The sequence below is a fragment of the Aquarana catesbeiana genome, linkage group LG06, assembly GCF_042186555.1.
Source record: "Aquarana catesbeiana isolate 2022-GZ linkage group LG06, ASM4218655v1, whole genome shotgun sequence".
Taxonomy (NCBI): domain Eukaryota; kingdom Metazoa; phylum Chordata; class Amphibia; order Anura; family Ranidae; genus Aquarana; species Aquarana catesbeiana.
The window spans coordinates 386969725-386992762 of record NC_133329.1 but is presented as its reverse complement, the minus strand read 5'-3'; the positions used below and the strand labels follow the sequence as shown (position 1 = coordinate 386992762).

Sequence of the window (23038 nt, the reverse complement as noted above, 5' to 3'; positions counted from 1 at the left end):
ACGTGTCACCCAATAACAGCATGGTGTCATCCGCGTAGAGCATACTTTTTTTGTGGATCTGCCCATATTTAAACCTGATTGAGGGGCCCATGGGCTCTATGGCTATGGCAAAAAGGAGGGGGGACAAGGGGCAGCCCTGGCGAGTCACTCTATGTAATGGGAATGGCGCTGATACATGTCCTGCCTCTCTAATTACTGCCATCGGGGAACTGTAAAGCAGTTGCACCCATGAGATAAATATGGGTCCAAACCCAAACTTGTGCATTGTAGCCCATAGGAATTGCCACTCGATGCTATCGAAGGCCTTATGTGCATCCAACGATAGTAATGGCCTATCCCCCATATTGTCAGCCTGGGACTGCATATTGAGAAACAAACAATGTAAGTTAATGGCCGTGGATTTTTCTGGTATAAAGCCATATTGATCTGGATGTATAATGGAAGAGATCACCTTATTAAAGTGGTTGTAAACTTTAGCTCATTGAAAGCTACATTGAAAACGCTACTGATCTATGCCTGTGAAATCTCACTTACCTATACATTTTTCTGGCAATCCTTACTGCAATCTTTTATGATGTCACCAGCACGTGCGCAGTCCGTCGCTTGATTCACGGCATGCTGTGTGCGCCGTTTCAGGGTTAACAGCATGCCGGGTCTGTTATCCCTGTAAACGGCACAGTGCGGAAGCCTTGCGATACTATGCCTTCCTCCTCAGCGTCCTGGTTCTCTCCTTGTGCACGCGATCGTGCATGCGCGAGATTTAGGCAAGGGAACAAAGGAAGGGCGGAAATTACGTCCACACGAGGATAAGAACACAAGAGTCAAGATGGCGCTGACGAATCCCGGAAGAGGATCTTTTTTATTAAACAAATAAAAGGTGCTTGGAAAGCGTTTTTTAAATGCATATAAATGTGGGTGACGTGTAAAAAATTATTTCTTTTATAATATAAAAAAAAAAAAAAACAGGAAAAAAAAATGGGGTTTACCTCCTCTTTAAGTCTCAGGGCCAGCACCTTTTCCAAAATTTTTATGTCTGTTTGCAGTAGAGAAATCGGCCTATAGGAGCCCGGATACATAGGATCCTTCCCCGGTTTAAGCAATAAAACTATAGTGGCCCGTGTCATAGATTCTGGAAGACACTGGCATTCTCTAGCCGAATTAAGTACTTTAAGCAACTGTGGCAGTATAGTATCCTCACTCATACTGTTTGTATACCTCAAATCGGAACACCATCATCTCCAGGGGCCTTAGAATTAGGGAAGGAATTGACCGCTATTTGGATCTCCTCTATAGTGATGGGGTCATCTAATAAGTTACTCTGAGACTCGTGCAGGAAAGGCAACTCAATCTCTTGTAGGAAGTCCTGTAATTCCCCTGGGAAATACCCCTGTTTGGAACAGTAAAGGTCAGAATAAAAGTCTACCAGCTCCTGCATAATAGTGTTCGGGGGATTTACTACTTTGCATTCTTTGGTATGCAAGGCGCCAATTGAAGGGGACGTCTGATGCGACTGCACTATTTTTGCCAGTAACCTTCCTGTCTGTTCTCCCTCCTCGTAAAAGGTGAATTTGTTAAAAAATGTGTTTCTTATTTGCCTTGGAAGTATTTAAGAGATCAACTGCATCCTGAGCTGCTATCCAGGCCTCTCTAGTGCCCTCTGCTGAGTTTGCAATGTACTACGCTTTCAGATGTCGCACCAGCTGAGCAGCCTGCTCCCTTTGTTCATTGGTATTTCTTTTAATGGCGTTAACCTTGGTTATAAATAAGCCTCTTAGGAATTCTTTAAAAGCATCCCAAGCGCTATTCATATCCAGGTGATCCGCGTGTCTCCGCCAATAATCCAAAAGCTCATTTGTAATTTTGTCATGGGAAGTAAAAAGATTCAACCAGAAAGCATTAAGCTTCCATGGGGCTCTCGGTAGAGTAGTGGTAGGTTTACCATTTAACTGAATCAGGAGAGGGGAGTGATCTGAGATACCTCTAGTCAAGTATTGTATATCCGCTGTGAGTGGGGATGCTGACGGTGTACACAGGCACAAATCAATCCTTGATAGGGATGAATGATTTTTGGAGAAACAGAATTGTTTCTGTTGCGGGTTGTGGAAATGCCACGGATGTATCCATCCCACCTCCTCTATAAATTTTAATAAAGTGGGCCGAATTACCCGAAGTCCTATTAAAGGAGGGGGATGTTTATCAAGCACCGGATCTAAAATACCATTCAGGTCACCCACTAAGATTAGGGGAACGTCTGGACTGCCCAGCTGGTACAACAATAGAACTCTCAAAACAGCAGCATTAAATATATACATGCATAAACATCGCAGCAAGTATGCACGTCAGTTGGAAAAATCTGCAAAATAGGAACACATATCTCCCTTCTGAGTCACTTTATCGAACAATTGAAAATCCAAGGAGCGATAAATCATCATGATACTCACCCCTCTGGAGTAGGAGGTGTGCGTAGCATGATATGCCCATCACACCCATGCAAAATTCACACAAGACAAAGTCTCTGGTATCAGATGGGTTTCCGGCAGCAGGCATATAATAGGGAGGTGTTTCCAGGGAGCAGTGGAGACCATAGTAGGTCTGAAAGGGTCATTAATGCCTCTGATATTCCACGAGACAATTGGAACAGCGGTCATCATGAGTCCTTACAGTAATAATTGTAGCAATAACTCTCGGTGGAGCTGCTGGTTTAAGCAGGCTTGTTGCCTTCACTCTCGATACCTCTGTTTTACCGGCACTGGGTCTAGGGTTCCGTTAAGTTTACCTCTGGACGATATAAGCACCAAACACTTGAGTAGGTTTGCCAATGCTTTAATAAAACGAACAAGGGAAATAGCAGGAAAGAGGTAGTAGGAAAGCTGCAGGGAAGCTCAAATACCTTTCTGTTGTATTTCTTCAGAACATTCTTTGAAATTGAACACTTGTAATTGAATAGTCCCCCTTTATCCCTTACGAGCGACGCCATTTTGTCTTCAATATCACTGACGTGTCCTTCCACTGCCGTCGATCGCTCTAAGTATTTCAGCCAGAGTTGGCTGTTCAATATCATCCTTCCCTTCTTCCTCTGCCATATCTGCTGTGGCCTGATCCTGTGCTGTGCTGTGCGTGTGTGCGTGTGTGTGTGTGTCTCCTGACTGCACTACATGGAATATCTCAGGGGTGGCATCCGAGGGCCACTCTGTTACTGCATTTAGTTTCTGGGTGTAATAAACCATATCTTTGGGAGTCTCTTTCCCCGGGGTTTTGGAGCAGGCTTTCCAGAGTCCTTAGGCTTGTCCCCTCATGCTCACTGGGCCGCCATGGGGCCATTTTGGAGAAGCTGATGGTGCCTGGGATGAATTCCTGTGGGTCCGGTGTAAGAACGAGCTGTTACCACCGCTAGGAGAAGGATCTCGGCAGGAATATCTGTGAGACAGGTCCTCTCACATGCCGCTTTTAGCCACGCCCTCTCCCATTCTATCTTGATACCACTACAATTGACAGTCTTCCCTCCATTCAGCACCCTGAACTTGCTATATCTTTGTGAGTAACTTGAGTTTCTATGAGCCAAACCCTGTTCAGTTCTTTCTGCTACAATTGTTCTGTCTTTAGGCAGGCAAGGATCATTAAGCTCCACCAGTTGTGCACCACCGTAAGGACCCCACCCGAGCCGACAGGACCTAAGCACTTTCCAATTTTGTTTATTTTCTAGGGAACTGCATGTTTGTCTTGCTATGCCTCATAGGACCTGTAGTTCTGCAACATCTGGAGGTCTGCTAATTGCATATCCCTGCTTTAGAGGCTTTGTTAGAGAGATGGGCCGAACACCCCTTGGTTCGGTTTGCACCAGAACTCTTGAACATTGCAAAAGTTCTGACCCGAACGATGAACCCCATTGAAGGCTATGGGACCCAAACAGGAAAAAAATCAAGTGCCTATTTTGAAGGCTTATATGCAAGTTATTGGCCATAAAAAGGGTATGGGGGCCCAGGCACTGCCCTGGGGGACATGTACAAATGCAAACAAAACTTTTAAAAAAGAAGATTGTTTTGAAAGCAGCAGTGATTTTAATGATGCTTAAAGTGAAAAAATAAAAGAAAATTTCCTTTAAATATAGTGCCTGGGGGTCCCCTTAGTCTTCCTGCAAAGTGGCACATCTGTATCATGTATAGAACCTGATGCAGCAAATTATAGTACACAGGCCAAGATTAACAATTTTTAAAAAATAAAGTCTGGTGTCTCTTTTGCAGACTTTGGCTAGATGTAACAGATGTGGAAAAATTGGGCTTTAGGTGTTATTGTTGCTGTGATACTCATCCGGGACAGAGGCTTTTGGAAGGGAACTGAATGCTAGCCTTTTGCCTACCAACTATGGGCACTAGCATTTAGGACGATGTTATGCAAAAGGACATTATTAGGAAGATATGATGGTCTCTCAGCTTGGGACTCAGTACACATATGTATGTGAAAAGTAAGCTGGAATGAGATCTGCAAAGCCCTGGGTCTCCTGTTGTCTACTAGGTGGTCTAAGGAGGGGGGAGATCACGGTTTGTATTGCTAATGGTGCTTATTAACTCACTTATTGTCTGTCTGCTAGCAAACCATTAAGGAATGTGTTTATACTTGTAATAATGTGTATTGTACCTTGTGAGCTCGAAGCCAGCAAGTCTGACCTGGAATGATACCCGAGTCATCCAGATGGCTAATTAACGTAATGTTTATAGTATGTCAGTTGTTTTAGTTATATTCTTGTGTACATGGTTGTATTGTTAGGGTAACATATATGGGGGGGGGTCCTCCTAAGGGGTATATATTTTGTTCGTTCAATTAAGAGAGTTCCAGCCAAACGAGTCCTGCCTAGTTCTTGGTTGCAAGATGCAGCTAAAATATCTGATATCCATGTTCAGACAGGAGGAAGCGGTGTACTGAAGAAGCACACAAGTGGAGTGTGCGACGGTTACATTACATTGGTGGCAAGCAGTGGGATGCTTCCTGCAGTCTGGACATCTAAACCTCAACCTGGAGTTAAGGTCTGGATAGCAGGAGGGGAGAGGTACAGATACCAGCCGCCGCCGAAGAGGAATTCGGAAGGAGGTTGCAAGAGATGCAGCTACAGCACAGGGGACCAGTGTCAGAGCAGATTCTGTCCACTGGGAACTCTGGAAGGAAGCACTAGCCCGTAATCAGCGAAACCAGGGGAAAAAGGTCTTTCCTCTATCCAGGAAAGGTACTGGTAGCAGTACAAAGTGCGAACTGTGTTTTTGGGGAAACAACCGCACAAGGAATAGAAAGCCGAGTTAAGCAGGCTGGTCCAGGTGGAGATGCAGTTGGATGAGAGCTACAGAGCCATCTGCTGGTATGCAGCCCAAGTGTGCCCATGGACAGCCCAACAGAAGGCTACGGTGGCCTGGGGCTGTTATTAGAGTGGCTGGCTGAGGACCCTGACTTTGGAAACTATTTGGAATAGAGTTGAGGAAATCTTGGAATACAGAGAACGGATGCTGAATGTTTCGGAAGTTCTCTGGTCACTGGAAGACTGAGTTTCTAGCCAATCAGGAATGGGAGCTGGAGATCACCTACAGACAGCTGTTAGATTCTGCTCAGCAGCAAGTCTGGGCTCCCTTTGCCTGGAAATATAAGCTGACCACCCAGAGGGGACTGAATGCTAGCCTCTTGCCTGGATAAATCTCTCAGGTGACTTCACCCCATAACCTTCTAGAAGTACTCTTGCAGGGAAAAAAAAAACCCCACAAACATTAACATCATACTTTTACACAGGCAAATAGCCGTTCTGCCGCTGTACAAAAGCATCGGCAGGTGCCAGTTAACATAGAGTCTGCCATACCTGCCCATCAGTTCCTGCTGTGTATAATTAGAGTGGGTCACCAGCAGTGTGCGCCCCAGACATGCAGGATCACGTATTAGATACATAATCCTGCAGTGCCGCCTTGCCATGTATAAGCAAGTTATACGGTCAGCAATCGGTTAAAAGTGCCGAACCCTGGTGATCCTTGATCCCATTTACATTGTTCAGGTAGATCTGCTTTAGAGGGACTTCCTGAACTCCCCCATCCTCAACCAATCACCTTAAAATAAGAGGGCAGGTTCACCTTTACTGGAAAATCTGAAGGTAAACTAAAGCCTTGTATACACACACATTGCTGGCAGGGGATTGTTTGTTGGCAGACTGTTGTCCTAAAAATCTGACTGTAATGCCGCGTACACACGGTCGGACTTTTCGTCTACAAAAGTACGACAGCCTGTCCGACAGACTTCCGGCGGACTTTCGGCGGACTTGCAGCAGACTTTCTAACGAACGGACTTGCCTACACACGACCACACAAAAGTCCGACGGATTCGTACGTGATGACGTACACCGGACTAAAATAAGGAAGTTCATAGCCAGTAGCCAATAGCTGCCCTAGCATGGGTTTTTGTCCGTCGGACTAGCACACAGACGAGCGGATTTCGGGGTCCGTCGTAGTTACGACGTAAAGATTTGAAGCATGTTTCAAATCTAAAGTCCGTCGGATTTGAGGCTGAAAAAGTCTGCTGAAAGTCCGGAGAAGCCCACACACGATCGGATTACCAGCCAGCTTTAGTCCGTCGGCGTCCGTTGGACTTTTGTAGATGAAAAGTCCGACCGTGTGTACGCGGCATTAGTATGCTCCTTCTGACAATTGTTGTCCAACTTTCAGCCAACAAATTTTGGATGGCAGGCTAGTAAATTTTTGACAGACAACGGTCTGTTGTCTGATTTTCGTATCAGTACGCAAGTTCGTCACACAAAAGTCGAAAGTACAAACACGCATGCTCGGAATCAATGCTCAAACAAGAAATTTGCAGAATGTGCCCAAAGGGTGGCGCTCAAGAGCTGAAATTCCCTCGTAGTACGTCACTACCTTCATGTTTGTTGGCTGACAATTGTGTGCCATTAGTATGCAAGACAAGTTCCTGGCACATGACCTTTGGACAAAAATCAGACGCTCGGTTGGCCAACAATTGGATTGTGTGTACAAGGCTTTACACTGGACCCAGTCTGATCACCCGCTCTGACACATCAGGTTGCTGTTTTACTGGTCCGGAATTAGGAATCCCTGTGGCTTAATCTTCTAATCCTACCTCATAAAAAAGGTACGCATGAGGCTGCATTCTAATTGGTTGGCACTGTCACATGGGTGGTACTGACCAATCAGAACCCGCAAAGCCCATCTTGTCAGCACTGGAGAAGGAGAGAAAGCTGCATGAATTTCAAATCCCTGGACCAGTATAGTGGCTATCCAACATGTCAGAAGGGGGGTGTTTGGTCAGGTGTAAGTTCACCCTAAAGATTTTCTGTAAACATGAACTTACACTTTAAGGCCAGGTTCACATGTGTGCAAGTTGGAGGCAGTTTAAATGTGACCGGCTCTCAATGGAGCTGGTTCACACATCTGGGACAGCCATGGTGTGGTTGCAAAAAAGGGTCCTGTGCATTCTGGGGTCCAGTTCAGGGAAAGATTCAATTTTGAACTGGTGACCAGGAACGTGCTGGACCCCAGACTGCAGCCGGACATAAGTGAACCCCCGGCCTTAAGCCTGTAAAAAAAATAAAAAATTATTTTTTTTTATTATATGTATAATTTAAAATTTTGTAAAGGGGGGCAGTTTACTGATGGGTGGTCATCCTCAGGTGGGGGCTGCACTGATAATCAGTGCAGACTCCTCCTGTCAGAGCAGCCGATCGGCTCTCCTCTGCTTGCATCTGACAGTGCAAGTGGTAGAAAGGCCGATAGACTGCTGTCTACGCTGTGATTGGGTACGAAAAAGAAAAAGAAAAAGAAAAGGCAGGCTAGGACGATATACAGGCAGGCTAGAACAGTATACAGGCAGGCTAGGACAATATACAGGCAGGCTAGAACAGTATACAGGCAGGCTAGAACAGTATACAGACAGGCTAGGACGGTACACAGGCAGGCTAGAACGGTATACAGGCAGGCTAGTACGGTATACAGGAAGGCTAGGACGGTATACAGACAGGCTAGAACAGTATACAGACAGGCTAGGACGGTATACAGGCAGGCTAGGACGGTATACAGGCAGGCTAGGACGGTATACAGGCAGGCTAGGACAGTATACAGGCAGGCTAGGATGGTATACAGGCAGGCTAGAACGGTATACAGGCAGGCCAGGACGGTATATAGGCAGGCTAGGACGGTATATAGGCAGGCTAGGAGGGTATACAGGCAGGCTAGGACGGTATACAGGCAGGCTAGGACGATATACAGGCAAGCCAGGACGGTATACAAGCAGGCTAGGACGATATACAGACAGGCTAGGACGATATACAGGCAGGCTAGGACGATATACAGGCAGGCTAGAACAGTATACAGGCAGGCTAGGACGATATACAGGCAGGCTAGAACAGTATACAGGCAGGCTAGGACAATATACAGGCAGGCTAGGACGGTATACAGGCAGGCTAGAACAGTATACAGGCAGGCTAGGACGGTATACAAGCAGGCTAGAACAGTATACAGACAGGCTAGGACAGTATACAGGCAGGCTAGGATGGTATACAGGCAGGCTAGAACGGTATACAAGCAGGCTAGGACGGTATACAGGCAGGCTAGAACAGTATACAGACAGGCTAGGACGGTATACAGGCAGGCTAGGACGGTATACAGGCAGGCCAGGACAATATACAGGCAGGCTAGGACGGTATACAGGCAGGCCAGTACGATATACAGGCAGGCTAGGACGGTATACAGACAGGCCAGAACAATATACAGACAGGCTAGGACGGTATACAGGCAGGCTAGGACGGTATACAGGCAGGCTAGAACAGTATACAGGCAGGCTAGAACAATATACAGGCAGACTAGGACGGTATACAGGCAGGCTAGGACGGTATATAGGCAGGCTAGGACGGTATACAGGCAGGCTAGGACGGTATACAGGCAGGCTAGGACGATATACAGGCAGGCTAGAACAGTATACAGGCAGGCTAGGACAATATACAGGCAGGCTAGAACAGTATACAGGCAAGCTAGGACGATATACAGGCAGGCTAGAACAGTATACAGGCAGGCTAGGACAATATACAGGCAGGCTAGGACGGTATACAGGCAGGCTAGAACAGTATACAGGCAGGCTAGGACGGTATACAGGCAGGCTAGAACAGTATACAGACAGGCTAGGACAGTATACAGGCAGGCTAGGACGGTATACAGGCAGGCTAGGACGGTATACAGGCAGGCCAGGACAATATACAGGCAGACTAGGATGGTATACAGGCAGGCTAGGACGGTATACAGGCAGGCTAGGACGGTATACAGGCAGGCTAGGATGGTATACAGGCAGGCTAGGACGGTATACAGGCAGGCCAGAACAATATACAGGCAGGCTAGGAAGGTATACAGGCAGGCTAGGACGGTATACAGGCAGGCTAGGACGATATACAGGCAGGCTAGGACGGTATACAGGCAGGCTAGAACGGTATACAGGCAGGCTAGAACAGTATACAGGCAGGCTAGGACGATATACAGGCAGGCTAGGACGGTATACAGGCAGGCTAGAACAGTATACAGGCAGGCTAGGACGATATACAGGCAGGCTAGGACGATATACAGGCAGGCTAGAACAGTATACAGGCAGGCTAGGACAATATACAGGCAGGCTAGAACGGTATACAGGCAAGCTAGGACGATATACAGGCAGGCTTAAACAGTATACAGGCAGGCTAGGACAATATACAGGCAGGCTAGGACGGTATACAGGCAGGCTAGAACAGTATACAGGCAGGCTAGAACGGTATACAGACAGGCTAGGACGGTATACAGGCAGGCTAGGACGGTATACAGGCAGGCTAGGACGGTATACAGGCAGGCTAGAACAGTATACAGGCAGGCTAGGACGGTATACAGGCAGGCTAGAACGGTATACAGGCAGGCTAGGACGGTATACAGGCAGGCTAGAACGGTATACAGGCAGGCTAGGACGATATACAGGCAGGCTAGAACAGTATACAGGCAGGCTAGGACAATATACAGGCAGGCTAGAACAGTATACAGGCAGGCTAGAACAGTATACAGACAGGCTAGGACGGTACACAGGCAGGCTAGAACGGTACACAGGCAGGCTAGGACGGTATACAGGCAGGCTAGGACGGTATACAGACAGGCTAGAACAGTATACAGACAGGCTAGGACGGTATACAGGCAGGCTAGGACGGTATACAGACAGGCTAGGACGGTATGCAGGCAGGCTAGGACGGTATACAGGCAGGCTAGGACGGTATACAGGCAGGCTAGAACGGTATACAGGCAGGCCAGGACGGTATATAGGCAGGCTAGGACGGTATATAGGCAGGCTAGGAGGGTATACAGGCAGGCTAGGACGGTATACAGGCAGGCTAGGACGATATACAGGCAGGCCAGGACGGTATACAGGCAGGCTAGGACGATATACAGACAGGCTAGGACGATATACAGGCAGGCTAGGACGATATACAGGCAGGCTAGAACAGTATACAGGCAGGCTAGGACGATATACAGGCAGGCTAGAACAGTATACAGGCAGGCTAGGACAATATACAGGCAGGCTAGGATGGTATACAGGCAGGCTAGAACAGTATACAGGCAGGCTAGGACGGTATACAGGCAGGCTAGAACAGTATACAGACAGGCTAGGACAGTATACAGGCAGGCTAGGATGGTATACAGGCAGGCTAGAACGGTATACAAGCAGGCTAGGACGGTATACAGGCAGGCCAGTACGATATACAGGCAGGCTAGGACTATATACAGGCAGACTAGGACGGTATACAGGCAGGCTAGGACGGTATACAGGCAGGCTAGGACGGTATACAGGCAGGCCAGAACAATATACAGGCAGGCTAGGAGGGTATACAGGCAGGCCAGGACAATATACAGGCAGGCTAGGACGGTATACAGGCAGGCTAGGACGGTATACAGGCAGGCTAGGACGATATACAGGCAGGCTAGGACGGTATACAGGCAGGCTAGAACAGTATACAGGCAGGCCAGGGCGGTATACAGGCAAGCTAGGACGGTATACAGGCAGGCTAGAACAGTATACAGGCAGGCTAGGACGATATACAGGCAGGCTAGGACGATATACAGGCAGGCTAGGACGATATACAGGCAGGCTAGAACAGTATACAGGCAGGCTAGGACAATATACAGGCAGGCTAGAACGGTATACAGGCAAGCTAGGACGATATACAGGCAGGCTTAAACAGTATACAGGCAGGCTAGGACAATATACAGGCAGGCTAGGACGGTATACAGGCAGGCTAAGACGGTATACAGGCAGGCTAGAACGGTATACAGACAGGCTAGGACGGTATACAGGCAGGCTAGGACGGTATACAGGCAGGCTAGGACGGTATACAGGCAGGCTAGAACAGTATACAGGCAGGCTAGGACGGTATACAGGCAGGCTAGAACGGTATACAGGCAGGCTAGGACGGTATACAGGCAGGCTAGGACGGTATACAGGCAGGCTAGGACGATATACAGGCAGGCTAGGATGGTATACAGGCAGGCTAGAACGGTATACAGGCAGGCTAGGACAATATACAGGCAGGCTAGAACAGTATACAGGCAGGCTAGGACGATATACAGGCAGGCTAGAACAGTATACAGGCAGGCTAGAACAGTATACAGACAGGCTAGGACGGTACACAGGCAGGCTAGAACGGTATACAGGCAGGCCAGGACAATATACCGGCAGGCCAGGACGGTATAGAGGCAGGCTAGGATGGTATACAGGCAGGCTAGGACGGTATACAGGCAGGCTAGGACAATATACAGGCAGGCTAGGACAGTATACAAGCAGGTTGTAACGGTATACAGGCAGGCTAGAACAGTATACAGGCAGGCTAGGATGGTATACAGGCAGGCTAGGACGGTATACAGGCAGGCTAGAACAGTATACAGACAGGCTAGGACAGTATACAGGCAGGCTAGGACGGTATACAGGCAGGCTAGGACGGTATACAGGCAGGCCAGGACAATATACAGGCAGACTAGGACGGTTTACAGGCAGGCTAGGACAGTATACAGGCAGGCTAGGACGGTATACAGGCAGGCCAGAACAATATACAGGCAGGCTAGGATGGTATACAGGCAGGCCAGGACAATATACAGGCAGGCTAGGACGATATACAGGCAGGCTAGGACGATATACAGGCAGGCTAGAACAGTATACAGGCAGGCTAGGACAATATACAGGCAGGCTAGAACGGTATACAGGCAAGCTAGGACGATATACAGGCAGGCTTAAACAGTATACAGGCAGGCTAGGACAATATACAGGCAGGCTAGGACGGTATACAGGCAGGCTAAGACGGTATACAGGCAGGCTAGAACGGTATACAGACAGGCTAGGACGGTATACAGGCAGGCTAGGACGGTATACAGGCAGGCTAGGACGGTATACAGGCAGGCTAGAACAGTATACAGGCAGGCTAGGACGGTATACAGGCAGGCTAGAACGGTATACAGGCAGGCTAGGACGGTATACAGGCAGGCTAGGACGGTATACAGGCAGGCTAGGACGATATACAGGCAGGCTAGGATGGTATACAGGCAGGCTAGAACGGTATACAGGCAGGCTAGGACGATATACAGGCAGGCTAGAACAGTATACAGGCAGGCTAGGACGATATACAGGCAGGCTAGAACAGTATACAGGCAGGCTAGAACAGTATACAGACAGGCTAGGACGGTACACAGGCAGGCTAGAACGGTATACAGGCAGGCCAGGACAATATACCGGCAGGCCAGGACGGTATAGAGGCAGGCTAGGATGGTATACAGGCAGGCTAGGATGGTATACAGGCAGGCTAGGACAATATACAGGCAGGCTAGGACAGTATACAAGCAGGTTGGAACGGTATACAGGCAGGCTAGAACAGTATACAGGCAGGCTAGGATGGTATACAGGCAGGCTAGGACGGTATACAGGCAGGCTAGAACAGTATACAGACAGGCTAGGACAGTATACAGGCAGGCTAGGACGGTATACAGGCAGGCTAGGACGGTATACAGGCAGGCCAGGACAATATACAGGCAGACTAGGACGGTTTACAGGCAGGCTAGGACAGTATACAGGCAGGCTAGGACGGTATACAGGCAGGCCAGAACAATATACAGGCAGGCTAGGATGGTATACAGGCAGGCCAGGACAATATACAGGCAGGCTAGGACGGTATACAGGCAGGCTAGGACGGTATACAGGCAGGCTAGGACGATATACAGGCAGGCTAGGACGGTATACAGGCAGGCTAGGACGGTATACAGGCAGGCTAGGATGGTATACAGGCAGGCTAGGACAATATACAGGCAGGCTAGAACAGTATACAGGCAGGCCAGGACGATATACCGGCAGGCCAGGACGGTATAGAGGCAGGCTAGGATGGTATACAGGCAGGCTAGGACGGTATACAGGCAGGCTAGGACAGTATACAGGCAGGCTAGGACGATATACAGGCAGGCTAGGACGGTATACAGGCAGGCTAGGACGGTATACAGGCAGGCTAGGATGGTATACAGGCAGGCTAGGACAATATACAGGCAGGCTAGAACAGTATACAGGCAGGCAAGGACGATATACCGGCAGGCCAGGACGGTATAGAGGCAGGCTAGGACGGTATACAGGCAGGCTAGAACGGTATACAGGCAGGCTAGAACAGTATACAGGCAGGCTAGGACGATATGCAGGCAGGCTAGGACGGTATACAGGCAGGCTAGAACAGTATACAGGCAGGCTAGGATGGTATACAGGCAGGCTAGGACAATATACAGGCAGGCTAGAACAGTATACAGGCAGGCAAGGACGATATACCGGCAGGCCAGGACGGTATAGAGGCAGGCTAGGACGGTATACAGGCAGGCTAGAACGGTATACAGGCAGGCTAGAACAGTATACAGGCAGGCTAGGACGATATGCAGGCAGGCTAGGACGGTATACAGGCAGGCTAGAACAGTATACAGGCAAGCTAGGACGATATACAGGCAGGCTTAAACAGTATACAGGCAGGCTAGGACAATATACAGGCAGGCTAGGACGGTATACAGGCAGGCTAGAACAGTATACAGGCAGGCTAGAACGGTATACAGACAGGCTAGGACGGTATACAGGCAGGCTAGGACGGTATACAGGCAGGCTAGGATGGTATACAGGCAGGCTAGAACAGTATACAGGCAGGCTAGGACGGTATACAGGCAGGCTAGAACGGTATACAGGCAGGCTAGGACGGTATACAGGCAGGCTAGGACGGTATACAGGCAGGCTAGGATGATATACAGGCAGGCTAGGACGGTATACAGGCAGGCTAGAACGGTATACAGGCAGGCTAGGACGATATACAGGCAGGCTAGAACAGTATACAGGCAGGCTAGGACAATATACAGGCAGGCTAGAACAGTATACAGGCAGGCTAGAACAGTATACAGACAGGCTAGGACGGTACACAGGCAGGCTAGAACGGTATACAGGCAGGCTAGGACGGTATACAGGCAGGCTAGGACGGTATACAGACAGGCTAGAACAGTATACAGACAGGCTAGGACGGTATACAGGCAGGCTAGGACGGTATACAGGCAGGCTAGGACGGTATACAGGCAGGCTAGGACGGTATACAGGCAGGCTAGAACGGTATACAGGCAGGCCAGGACGGTATATAGGCAGGCTAGGACGGTATATAGCCAGGCTAGGAGGGTATACAGGCAGGCTAGGACGGTATACAGGCAGGCTAGGACGATATACAGGCAAGCCAGGACGGTATACAGGCAGGCTAGGACGATATACAGACAGGCTAGGACGATATACAGGCAGGCTAGGATGATATACAGGCAGGCTAGAACAGTATACAGGCAGGCTAGGACGATATACAGGCAGGCTAGAACAGTATACAGGCAGGCTAGGACAATATACAGGCAGGCTAGGACGGTATACAGGCAGGCTAGAACAGTATACAGGCAGGCTAGGACGGTATACAGGCAGGCTAGAACAGTATACAGACAGGCTAGGACAGTATACAGGCAGGCTAGGATGGTATACAGGCAGGCTAGAACGGTATACAAGCAGGCTAGGACGGTATACAGGCAGGCTAGAACAGTATACAGACAGGCTAGGACGGTATACAGGCAGGCTAGGACGGTATACAGGCAGGCCAGGACAATATACAGGCAGGCTAGGACGGTATACAGGCAGGCCAGTACGATATACAGGCAGGCTAGGACTATATACAGGCAGACTAGGACGGTATACAGGCAGGCTAGGACGGTATACAGGCAGGCTAGGACGGTATACAGGCAGGCTAGGATGGTATACAGGCAGGCTAGGACGGTATACAGGCAGGCCAGAACAATATACAGGCAGGCTAGGATGGTATACAGGCAGGCCAGGACAATATACAGGCAGGCTAGGACGGTATACAGGCAGGCTAGGATGGTATACAGGCAGGCTAGGACGATATACAGGCCGGCTAGGACGGTATACAGGCAGGCTAGGACGGTATACAGGCAGGCTAGGACAATATACAGGCAGGCTAGAACAGTATACAGGCAGGCCAGGACGATATACCGGCAGGCCAGGACGGTATACAGGCAGGCTAGGATGGTATACAGGCAGGCTAGAACGGTATACAAGCAGGCTAGGACAGTATACAGGCAGGCTAGAACAGTATACAGACAGGCTAGGACGGTATACAGGCAGGCTAGGACGGTATACAGGCAGGCCAGGACAATATACAGGCAGGCTAGGACGGTATACAGGCAGGCCAGTACGATATACAGGCAGGCTAGGACTATATACAGGCAGACTAGGACGGTATACAGGCAGGCTAGGACGGTATACAGGCAGGCTAGGACGGTATACAGGCAGGCTAGGATGGTATACAGGCAGGCTAGGACGGTATACAGGCAGGCCAGAACAATATACAGGCAGGCTAGGATGGTATACAGGCAGGCCAGGACAATATACAGGCAGGCTAGGACGGTATACAGGCAGGCTAGGACGGTATACAGGCAGGCTAGGACGATATACAGGCCGGCTAGGACGGTATACAGGCAGGCTAGGACGGTATACAGGCAGGCTAGGACAATATACAGGCAGGCTAGAACAGTATACAGGCAGGCCAGGACGATATACCGGCAGGCCAGGACGGTATAGAGGCAGGCTAGGATGGTATACAGGCAGGCTAGGACGGTATACAGGCAGGCTAGGACGATATACAGGCAGGCTAGGACAGTATACAGGCAGGCTAGAACGGTATACAGGCAGGCTAGAACAGTATACAGGCAGGCTAGGACAATATACAGGCAGGCTAGGACGGTATACAGGCAGGCTAGAACAGTATACAGGCAGGCCAGGGCGGTATATAGGCAAGCTAGGACGGTATACAGGCAGGCTAGAACAGTATACAGGCAGGCTAGAACAGTATACAGGCAGGCTAGAACGATATACAGGCAGGCTAGGACGATATACAGGCAGGCTAGGACGATATACAGGCAGGCTAGAACAGTATACAGGCAGGCTAGGACAATATACAGGCAGGCTAGAACGGTATACAGGCAAACTAGGACGATATACAGGCAGGCTTAAACAGTATACAGGCAGGCTAGGACAATATACAGGCAGGCTAGGTCGGTATACAGGCAGGCTAGGACGGTATACAGGCAGGCTAGAACGGTATACAGACAGGCTAGGACGGTATACAGGCAGGCTAGGACGGTATACAGGCAGGCTAGGACAATATACAGGCAGGCTAGGACAATATACAGGCAGGCTAGGACAGTATACAGGCAGGCTAGAACAGTATACAGACAGGCTAGGACGGTATACAGGCAGGCTAGAACGGTATACAGACAGGCTAGGACGGTATATAGGCAGGCTAGGACGGTATACAGGCAGGCTAGAACGGTATACAGGCAGGCTAGAACAGTATACAGACAGGCTAGGACGGTATAGAGGCAGGCTAGGACGGTATACAGGCAGGCTAGGACGGTATACAGGCAGGCTAGAACGGTATACAGGCAGGCTAGGTCGGTATACAGGCAGGCTAGAACAGTATACAGGCAGGCTAGGACAATATACAGGCAGGCTAGGACAGTATACAGGCAGGCTAGAACAGTATACAGGCAGGCTAGGACGGTATACAGGCAGGCTAGAACAGTATACAGACAGGCTAGGACGGTACACAGGCAGGCTAGGACGGTATACAGGCAGGCTAGGACGGTATACAGGCAGGCTAGGACGGTATACAGACAGGCTAGAACAGTATACAGACAGGCTAGGACGGTATACAGGCAGGCTAGGACGGTATACAGGCAGGCTAGGACGGTATACAGGCAGGCTAGGACGGTATACAGGCAGGCTAGAACGGTATACAGACAGGCTAGGACGTTATACAGGCAGGCTAAACAGTATACAGACAGGCTAGGACGGTACACAGGCAGGCTAGGACGGTATACAGGCAGGTTAGGACGGTATACAGGCAGGCTAGAACGGTATACAGACAGGCTAGGACGGTATACAGGCAGGCTAGGACGGTATACAGACAGGCTAGAACGGTATACAGACAGGCTAGGACGGTATACAGGCAGGCTAGGACGGTATACAGACAGGCTAGGACGGTATACAGGCAGGCTAGGACGGTATACAGGCAGGCTAGAACGGTATACAGGCAGGCTAGGACGGTATACAGGCAGGCTAGAACAGTATACAGGCAGGCTAGGACAATATACAGGCAGGCTAGGACGGTATACAGGTAGGCTAGAACAGTATACAGGCAGGCTAGGACGGTATACAGGCAGGCTAGAACAGTATACAGACAGGCTAGGACGGTACACAGGCAGGCTAGGACGGTATACAGGCAGGCTAGGACGGTATACAGGTAGGCTAGGACGGTATACAGACAGGCTAGAACAGTATACAGACAGGCTAGGACGGTATACAGGCAGGCTAGGACGGTATACAGGCAGGCTAGGACGGTATACAGGTAGGCCAGGACGGTATATAGGCAGGCTAGGACGGTATATAGGCAGGCTAGGAGGGTATACAGGCAGGCTAGGATGATATACAGGCAGGCCAGGATGGTATACAGGCAGGCCAGGACGGTATACAGGCAGGCTAGGACGATATACAGACAGGCTAGGACGATATACAGGCAGGCCAGGACAATATACAGCCAGGCTAGGACGATATACAGGCAGGCTAGAACAGTATACAGGCAGGCTAGGACGATATACAGGCAGGCTAGGACGGTATACAGGCAGGCTAGACCAACACATCAGAAGACGGAGATGGTGGTCTAGTATGGGAAGCACACAAAGCGGTGATCCGCGGAGTGCTTATCAAGCATGGGGCAAGGCTTAAAAAACAGAAGTCAGCACAACTAGCATCACTATTTGACAAACTACATAAACTAGAATCTGCCCATAAAACAACTCCGTCTAGACCCCTGGGTAGCGAATTAGATATAATACGGATGCAAATAACAGACCTACTCCAGTTTAAGGCTAAGGCAGCTCTCCATATTTCCCGAAAAAAGATTTACGAATCCGGCAACAAGTGTGGCAAACTACTGGCCCAATCTTTAAAATCGCAGAACATGGCATCATATATCCCACACATTAACTCTTCAACGGGACAAAGAGCTGCCTTACCCCTACAAATCACACAAGAGTTTAGGTCGTACTACGAAAACCTATACAATTTAAACAAGACACAACCCTCCCCAGGAAAAATAGCAGAATATATAGCAGACTCCAAAATGCCATCTCTATCGACTGAGACGCGAGACCTACTAGACAAACCCATAACATTGACAGATATACAAATGGCAATAAAAAATACCAAGCAAGGGAAAGCTCCCGGACCAGACGGACTTACAATCCAATATTACAAAACACTACTCCCATCATTAGGACAACACCTGGCCAAACTATTCAATGATTTAGGTAAAGGGAAACAGCTACACAAGAACACGTTACAAGCCCAAATAACAGTAATCCATAAAGAAGACAAAGACCCGACCCAGTGCGGTAGTTACCGTCCTATATCCCTACTGAACACGGACCTTAAGCTATTCACAAAAATCCTGGCCACTAGACTACAACAACACATAACCAGTTTGATCCACCTAGATCAGGTGGGCTTCGTCCCTACCAGAGAGGTGAGGGACAATACTACTAAGGTCCTGAACTTGCTCTATAACGCCACAATGACAGCTACGCCGATGGTCTTGCTTAGTACAGATGCTGAAAAAGCATTTGACCGGGTAAACTGGTCATTTATGCTTACAACGCTAAGACACATTGGTCTAGGGAACTCTATGCTAAATTGGATCTCAGCAATATACACCACACCGACTGCTAGAGTAAGGGTGAATGGCGTAATGTCAGACGCTTTCCAAATTTCGAATGGCACACGGCAAGGTTGCCCGCTCTCCCCCCTTCTTTTTGCATTATCACTGGAACCATTTCTTTGCCACATCAGACTGAACCCGGACATTACCGGACTTACCATAGACAATACTCAACATAAGATATCAGCATATGCAGACGACTTGATGTTTTCATTAACAAACCCAGCTATCTCCCTCCCAAATTTGTTAAAAGAATTTTCCGTATACGGGTCCCTGGCCTTCCTGAAAATTAATTTGGCCAAATCAGAAGCTATGAGTATAGGAATTCCTTCATCGCTACTCACATCCCTTAAAGCCAGTTTTAGACTGAAATGGACAGACAAAGCCTTAAAATATCTGGGCACATATATCCCCCAAACAATGTCGAAACTTTATGAAATTAATTTCCCGCCACTATTTACAAAGATAAAAACACTGCTAAATTCATGGCAATTGGGCCTTTATTCCTGGTTGGGACGTTGTAACATCCTGAAAATGTCTATATTACCAAAGATACTATACCTAATGCAGGCCATTCCAATACGTATCCCCCCCGGATTCTTTAAGCAAATACAAACAATATTTACCGAATTTGTCTGGGCTAAGAAAAGACCCCGTCTACCAAACAAATTACTTGTCCTTCCCAAGTCTTATGGGGGGTTGGCTCTTCCCGACATACGCGCTTACCACCAAGCGGTTCACCTGGGAAGACTCATAGATTGGCGTAGACATAGAGAGACCAAATTATGGACCCAATTAGAGCAATCCCACACCACAGTCCCGCTGGGTGGTACTCCATGGTGTTACCGAAGCCTACCAAGGGAACTTAAACGACATCCTCTGATAGGCAACACAGCTCGAATCTGTGCTAAACTAATCTCTAAACCAAACATTTCATCCCGAAACTTGCCCCTTTATCCAATTATAGGACACCCTCTATTCACACCTGGCTTACAGGATAGAATTTTTCAGACGTTGGCGGAAACGGGCATACATATGGCCTCCCATTTTAGCTCGGGAGGACGATGGAAAACATATGCGGAGCTCTCTAACCCGCTAGGGATGTTCCATTTAGATTTCATGCGGACACTTCAACTAGGACACTTCCTTCATTCCATCCCGCCCCCCGCAGACGTAGACCAAGGACTCACGACCCTAGAAGAAATCTGTACTAACACAGGCATTTTACCACATACACTTTCACTGATGTACAGTCTTCTGAATACACCTCCCTCGGACTATATACCCCCGGGTTTGACCAAATGGGAAGAGGAACTAGGCTGCAGTTTCAACCTCATGCAGAGACAACGCATACTCCGCTTCACACACAAGTCGTCCATTTGTGCTAAAACCCAGGAAAGAAATTATAAAATACTCTCTAGATGGTACAAAACCCCAGCACAACTACATAAAATATTTCCTACTACATCTGAAGAGTGTTGGAGATGTCAAAGAGACAAGGGAACCTTGTTACACATACTTTGGTCATGCCCCAAACTCTCACGTTTTTGGAAGGTAGTACACGAGACGGTACAACTGTTCACCGATAGGACAATTACAAAAGACCCAGCACTCTTTTTACTGCATGCCACTGATATTCCAGACAAGGCGTACAAATGATCAGTCATACGACATCTATTAGATGCAGCCAAAGCCTGCATACCTCTATGCTGGAAATCCACCACACCACCGACCATTGACATGTGGCTAGGAAAGGTGGAAGACATAAGGAAAATGGAAGACCTTATCCACACGGCACAACATAGGGAGGAAGCATTCTCTAAGACATGGCAATTATGGTCAATGTTCATATACTCTGCAGCAGGTCAATCTTTGAGAGGAGCAGATGACGCCCGGTGAATATACGGGTTTACATGTCACCATTATCCTATGAGCAGGGTCATAGAAATTTAGGAACACGGTCTGTTTTGGCCCTCCATGTTCGCGAGACACATCCCCTCCCTTTATCCCCCTCCACCTCCCCTTACCCCCCCCCCCCCCAGACTTCCTATTATAACCCCCTTCTCCCTCCTGCACTTTCCTTCCCTTCCTTTCTTTCCTGTCATTCAGTCTTCAACAACCTCTAACTTCTTCTAATTTTCAATAAATAAAGAAAATAGAGAACCGGCACAATGGGAGTCATTGCTGAAAGTTGACACATGGTCACTAAGATCCCGCAGTCTAACACACTACAGTCTTACAAGCACTAATGTTTGGTTCTGGAATAACAGGTTAGATGTTGCTCTGTCATAAAGAGTTATGCAAGAATGTGTATCACGATATTGTACCATGTGTGCTATCTGAGGAATATATATCTATGTACCTGTGGGCCCATGTGGGCCGTGTTCTCCACTTAAATAAACAATTTAAAAAAAAAAGAAATGTGATGAGGAATGTTTGTTATGTGAAGTATACAGGGATCTGAGGGAAGGGATATAGAAATGTGATGAGGAATGTTTGTTATGTGAAGTATACAGAGACCTGAGGGATGGGATATAGAAATGTGATGAGGAATGTTTGTTATGTGAAGTATACAGGGATCTGAGGGATGGGATATAGAAATGTGATGAGGAATGTTTAATATGTGAAGTATACAGGGATCTTAGGGATGGGATATAGAAATGTGATGAGGAATGTTTGTTGTGTGAAGTATACAGGGATCTGAGGGATGTATATAGAAATGGCTGGACAGAGATTCCTGGCACATGGAGAGACATAGAGATGTCTTCAATGGCTTCTTGCTCAGCACTGCAGTGACAACTCTCTGCACTTCTAGGCTGGCTTCATATTCACCTCTCTCCAAAATCCTAAAGTTTTGTGACTTTGTTCCCCTCCCCAGCAGAAGTACTACTCCATCCAAAGCCTGGAGTTCAGTGACAGTATGATCTGGAGGGAGGGGGGGTCAGAGGTCAGGACTCAGGGAGGAGGAGCTGAAGAAAGCTTCCTACTCACCCTGACCAACCACAACACTGACGAGGGGGAGTTTCAGGCCTGGAAAGTAATGCACCTCCAGGAACTCCTCCCTCTTCCAGGCTACACCCCCCTCCCAGCAGCAGCCTGCAGGAGATAGGCTGGGAACCTGAAGGGGGCGGAGACTCCAATGTATGGCTTTTACGGGGCTAATGGTTTCCATGGAAATCATCACCTCGGCTTATTTACCTTCTACCGTCTCTGAACCGCACATGCGCAGTAGCTGCAGGGAGGATTTCACGCGTCTCCTCCTGCCAAGTCACGTGGACTCGTTCTGACCGTTACGTGCAACACGTGACTGCTGCGGAGAGCGACCTAACGGCTCAGGTGGGAGTAGGCGTGATCAGCGCATGGGACGGGCGTGACCAGAGGATGAATAGCCAATCAGGAGCTAGAGGCTGGAGCCGTTACACCTGTGACGTCACGGCTTGATCAGATAAATAGCAGAGCGGGGGAAGGGAGTGCGTCAGTGTGAGGAGAGCGGCGAGGAGGAAACATCTGCACTACAGAGCTCCGGAGGGAGGAGCCATTGTCCGGATTACAGCCGGGTCACAGCGTGTCTGTGTGTCCGGGGAACCTGCCTCCTCTGCTCAACCTCTGAAGAACTACATCTCCCAGCAATCTCTGTCCACATGAGGAACTACAACTCCCAGCATGTAC

The 23038-nt window shown here is 48.7% G+C and overlaps 1 protein-coding gene across 1 annotated transcript in view; it reads right to left on the bottom strand.

Moving 5' to 3' along the window:
* The window catches only part of LOC141147813 (uncharacterized), a 46548-nt gene extending 23860 nt beyond the window's left edge, over window positions 1-22688 (bottom strand). The window contains exon 1 of the mRNA XM_073634986.1: window positions 22568-22688. The gene's annotated coding sequence lies outside the window, so the exon portion shown is untranslated. The remainder of the gene's footprint in view (window positions 1-22567) is intronic.
* Window positions 22689-23038: the final 350 nt, after the last annotated feature.